This window comes from Heterocephalus glaber, unplaced genomic scaffold (genome assembly GCF_053883595.1).
Source record: "Heterocephalus glaber isolate CG9 unplaced genomic scaffold, H.glaber_assembly_v1.0 deba00001733, whole genome shotgun sequence".
NCBI classification, from domain to species: Eukaryota; Metazoa; Chordata; class Mammalia; order Rodentia; family Bathyergidae; genus Heterocephalus; species Heterocephalus glaber.
The window spans coordinates 2,970,050-2,976,022 of record NW_028258444.1 but is presented as its reverse complement, the minus strand read 5'-3'; the positions used below and the strand labels follow the sequence as shown (position 1 = coordinate 2,976,022).

The 5,973-nt window shown below is 39.7% G+C and overlaps 1 pseudogene; it reads right to left on the bottom strand.

Moving 5' to 3' along the window:
• Positions 1-907: 907 nt before the first annotated feature.
• Positions 908-2,263, bottom strand: LOC101699605 (large ribosomal subunit protein uL4 pseudogene; annotated as a pseudogene).
• Between the last annotated feature and the right edge of the window lie 3,710 nt (positions 2,264-5,973).

Here is a 5,973-nt window from a genome sequence, read left to right as displayed (position 1 = left end):
GCCTTGTGATTCACCTTAATATTCTAGTTTCAACTGAGAGTAACCTAAATTTCCTTACCTTCTGCACAAATGCTTGTTATTTGAATTCTACATGCTGTGAGACTGAATTTGAGCAGTATGTAATTTACACAGGGATTTAATCTAAGCATCTAGATCTGCTTCTCAATTTGCTTGCCTTGTTCTCTATTCACATGATATTGAAGTTATCACTTCATTTGTGGGCAAAATGAAATATTGTTGTATCAAGTTTAGGAAAGTCTTAATGATCTTAGGACATATCTGTTGACTATTGAGTGTCAGTTCATTTATCTCTAGGCTAAAGATAATAATATATATTTTTCATGATTGTGGATGTTAAATATGATCATGTATTAAATAGGAGCAATAAAATTACACTGAAAAGTAGGTGTGAGGTGATTTAGTGGATTCAGAATCTATGAATTAAAACCAAAGAACTTCAGACTATCATCTTTTAGGGTGGCAGGATGTCTGTTTTTTGAAATAAGTCATTCAACCTGTGTCAGAATACATAAGGAACTGTGGTTAAAAGGAACAGTGTTAGAAATTAATAGAAGTGCACCACAGTTTAGGTTTCAATGACCTCGTTGCAGACATTAAAACTAGATACAAGAAGTAATTAAACTTTCTGGTTATTGTATTAAGTACTTTTTCCTGTTTTATGAGGGTGTCTCGTATTGGGTTTAATTCCAGTTGGTTCTGTTGAGGTCACATCTCCTAATTCTCCTAATAATTATACCAAGTTGCACTTGGGCTTTTTATTCTCTGTCAAGAAATAAAACAAAGGTACTGATTAAAGCCTTTATAACATAAAAAGTCCTGGAATTGTGGATGGGATAATATCAGTCAGTAGTTATAATAGACCTAATCAGCAATCAAGATTACTTGGTGACTTTCTATTTCTTTTTTTTTTCTCACTGCCTCATTGACCAGGTCTTTATTCAAAATAAGCTGTCCAATTTTATGTTACCTGTATGGGATAGAGATTTTGATTTTATGAGTTTATGCAGCAGGCTTCTTTTCTTCAGCAGGTTTCTTTTCAGCTGCTGGTTTCTTGGCAGCTGCAGGCTTTTTTCCTAAAGGCTTCCTCAAGGGCTCCTTGGTACCAGCAACCTTTTTTCCTTTCTTCTCTTCCACCTGCTTCTTGCTTTCAACCTTCTCTTCCAATTTGGCTGCCCGTGCTGCTGCTTTATCCAGATGGATTTTGTGATTCCTGGCCTGGTGAAGAATGGTGTTCCGGCGCGTGGTCTTTGCATAGCTTCAGCATGATCCTCAGGTTCTTCAGAGGATTCTTCTTCAGGACTCTATGTTGAATCTTCTTGCGTGGTGCCCGGAGGGCTCTTTGGATCTCTGGACTCTTCAGGTCTCTGTTCAGGTCGGTATTGTTCATTTTGTGCATGGGCAGGTTATAGTCACTCTTGAGGGAAGCAGCTTTATGTCAAGTGCCATACAACTCATCTAACTTCCGGAAAGCACTTTCAGTCCAAATGCAGAAGTGCCCCACATGCCCACCAGGAGCAAGTTTCAAAATATTCAGCTTAAAATATTAAGCAGAGTAATGCCAGGGATCTTTCTGAAGGCCTTGATGATCCCATTGTCTTCATTATAGGTGATGCAAGGTACCCTGCACTGCACGCGACTGCGGTTTCTCATCTTGCCCTTTTCAGCTCTCATTCGCTGAGAGGCATAGACCTCTTTGATATCATTCCAAGCCTTCAGTTTTTTCAGAAGCAAAATGGTCTCCATGGTCTTCTTGTAACCTTCAACTTTACCTTCTACAACAGAAGGAAGTTCAGGAACTTCCTCAGTTTGATGACCTTTTGACATGACCAGCGCTGGCAAAGCTGAGGCAGCCAGGGCAGAGCAGATGGCATATCGCTTCTGAGTTGTGTTCACTCTGCGGCGCCAACATCGCCGGCTTTTGATTGGTGCAAACATGTGGCCTCCTCGACACATGTTTCCAAAAGCACCCTGGGCAGAACGGTGGGTCCCACCTCCTCAAACTCTTGGAATTCGAGCTACAGCTCTGCCGGTCTCCCAAGACTCAGCACTGGTCTGGTGACCTGCCAATTGCTGACAGCATAGGGCTGCCTGTTGTTTTTACGCAAGTTGGTGTGAACAAAGTTCACAATATGTGGTCAAATGGGAGCCTTGAACACAGCAGGAAGGTGACATTTTTGCCAGACGACTCCCCTTTTCAGAGTACAGTGATATATCAGGGACGAGCACAAGCCATGGCGGGGAGAGGAGAAGGCTACCCTCCTCTCGACCCCCGTGGCTCCCAAGACTTTCTCTTTCTTCAGTGGCCTACATTTACTGACACTAGGAATTTATATAATACATATTTGTGGAAAGTATCACCCACATTTGCTTTGAGAACTATATCATTTTTTGTTGGTGATTTCTGATAATAAATCAGTTCCTTCATGAGCAGCCCGGAGTATTATTGAGCACAGTGGGACAAGCATGAGACCACATTCACTGATTCTTACTCGCCAATCCCAGCTCTTGATTTTTGGTCTAGTGATTCCTATAGCATTTTACCGCTAGTGGGCACTCTAATCTTGTTTTTCTCCGGAGGTCGGCTGTTTTAAGAGGTTTCATTCCCTAGATTGCATTTTGGTTAACGTTTCTGAAATTATTTTACTCTGTGTTTCCAGTGTCACAGAGAGATGAAATTTTTCAGCCCCAGGATTAAGGACAAATTTAAAAGGAGAAAAAGGCCAATCCATTTGAATGTTTAGAGACTTATCTATTACCTGGTATCAACTCATGCTTGACTACTGGGCAATATCTTATTCTGAGAGTGACTCTTAAAGGTAAACTTTCCCAAAGATTGTGTAATCCAATATTGCATCACATTCTCTATTTTCTTCCTGGTTCTACCATTGTGATCCATCTACCATAAAGGGCAAGAGAAACCTTTTTGATACTATCTTTTTCCAAGGACCTTGACCCCCCTCCCATGGTACTCCAAGATTTATAACCCAGTAAGTTCAACATTCTTATTGAAAGTTGAAAAGTTGGATTTTCCTTATTAATCTTAGAGATTCTAAAGCAACTAGATAATAGGGAAGAGCCAAGTATAAAGTTCAAGCTATTCTCTTTAAGAATAACATTAGTTCTCTCTAGCATCAGATTCTGCCAACATAACTCTCATCAATGCTTTCAAGCAAAGAGCCCAGAAACATACCTGGTTGAACAAATTGGATTTTCTATATACAGCCAACAAAGAAAAATCACACCTTAGGAAACTGTGGGGTATCTCAATAAGAGGGTGGATTTGGGCTTTGGGTCATTCTGGAAAGGGTCTAAGGAAATGAACTTTGTTCTAGATTGGTGGCTGTCAGAAAGTGTGACAATTTATGAGGGGCTCTGCCATAGGGAATTTAGGCTGGAATAAAGATAAAACTGTAATTGGTACAGGAGCTGTCCTTCATTTTAGACAAGAGAGGAGGATGCTTGGTATTTTAGCAGTTACACATGACCTTATTTTTAATTTAACTCTATCATGGCTACCCAGTGTTCCTTCTGATGTTGATGTTTGTTGACATTCTATGAGACTGTTTATGTCTAACAAGAGAACAATGTGGTCTAAATGTGGCCCTCAGAATGGTATCTGTAAACCAGAGGTTACTTTTTTCTTACTCTTTCAGATTCTCCAATCCACTAACAGTGTTCCTTTTTAAAAGTTTTGATTAACCAAATTTATTTATGTATCAAATAATTACAAATCAGACAATTTGTGTTTCTGTAATGAACTTATGTAATTCTACATAAAAGTGATGGAATTTGCATTTACTTGTGAGCTCATGTAATTTTATTTCAATGAAATGTGCAATTTCTATATGGAAATTTCAGCTGTTGAATATAGAGCCTCATTACTGCTCTCAGTCTCCTTGGGTTGCCATAATAAAATGCTGTAAAGTACGTAGCTCATAAACATCAAATATTTCTTTCTCACAGTTCTGGAGGTAAGGAAGCCCAAGATCCAGGAAGTGGCAGAGTGAGAGTCTGGTGATCCCTGCTTGGTTCCTGGGAATGGCACATTCTCCCTGGAAGGGGGAAGGTCACTCTCCAGAACCTCTTTTATAAGAGTGCTGCCCAAACAAACAACACTTCTTTCTCACTTCCTCAATCATTTAAGTGTTTTATTCAAACGCTTCTTTCCATGAGACCTCCTATATCATATGACCTAAAGAACCCTCCTGCACCTTTTTTTGCCCTTTATCATAACCTGACAGTATATGCACATGGTCTCCACTTATGATGATTTGGCTTATGTGTTTTTAAAAAATCTAACAATGGTTCAAAAATGATAGGCATTCAGTAGAAAGCATACTTCAAATTTTGAAAGTTTTTGGCTGTTTTTTTTTAAATTGACACAATGTTCCGGGCTAGGGATATTTGGTAAGATACACTCTTGAAATGCTAGGAAGCAGCACTGAACTTCAGCCTGCAGTCAGCCCTGCCATCAAAAGGGTAAACAATGAATGCTATACAGTGTACTGTTACTAAGCTGTAATGATCAGTAAGTTAGGTGTTTCAGATGCATTTTCCACTTGACACAACCTTATTATAAGTTAAGCAGCATCTGTATTTTGTTTACAATTCATCTCCTATACTAGAATAAAAATTTCTAGAGGGCAGGATTTAGCATTGTTATATTCCCACTTTTTAGAGAACTGTCTGACAGTAAATACTGAATGAGGAAATCAGTGTGAAGAAAAAGTCGCCATGAATATGGGAAGAGTTTGATAACTAAAAAACTATTAAAGGTCAGATGGCCTGGAGTCTGGGTGGGGACAGAATAAATGAGCTGCGGTGATAGAGGGAGGTTTTGCCCAGTTGTGCCACTCAGGCTGTGGTCATGAGTTTGGATTTTACTCCAGTCCAAGAGGAAATCATTACCAATTTCACAGGAGAGGGCTTCTCTTGGTGCTCTGTGGGGGAACTTAGAAAAAATAGAAGGGGCTGAAGGTGCCCAGTGGTGCATGACCACCATTTTGGATGGCACAGACATAGAAAGTGCCATCATTACAGGAAGTTCTTTTAGTACTGTTTTAAATAGACAATGATGCCTTAGAGGATGATGATAACAATAGAATGCAAGTGAAGTGACAGATCTGGAGATAGATCCAGCAGGAGGATTTCTTGTTACAATAAAATGTCTTAGTTAATTTCTTGTTGCTGGGACAAAATACTCAGCACTTCAGAGTTAAGGGACAAAAGGTTTATTTCAGCTTACAGTTTGTAAAAGTTTCAGTTCATAGTTGGCTGACTCCAAGGCAGAGCAGCATGGCAGAGGGGCATCACTGAGGAGAAACAGTCCATGGCAGGGCAGGCAGAAAAGCAGTGAGCCTGCCATCCCACTTTCCCTTTATTCCATCCAGGCTACAAGCACATTGGTTGGTGGACCGCATACCTTGGGTGGACTTTCCCATTATCCACATCCAGGACTGTGCTAAAGCAATCTGTGAGCTAATTTATTTATCACAAACCCATAATCCAGTATCGTGCCTCCATGGTCCAGCAACCTCCCACAAGCCTCACCTATGAGTACATGAGGCTTTGCTGGGACATCTAGATATAAACCATAACAATGAATACAGAAGTAAATGTGAAAATCAAGATGACTCTTGGGCTTGAGGTATGAGGAACTGGCTGGAGGTGATGTTTACAGATGAGAAAATATGAAAGGGAGAAATAGATTTGTTGGGGAGGTGACTAGTCCTGGTCAAAATTTTTAGTGCTTCATTACATTCAGGTTGACTTGTCAGTAAATACCTAGAAATAGAATTCTTGAACTAGAGGAGAATTTTGGACTACAGAAAAAAATTGGGATTTGTGTTTTTATCAATTTCCTTTAGCCATCCTTTCTTCCACATTATCTGTTTTCTCTCTCATTCTCATCAATTTCAAATATGTTCTAGTAGTATGCACCATATGTAGAAC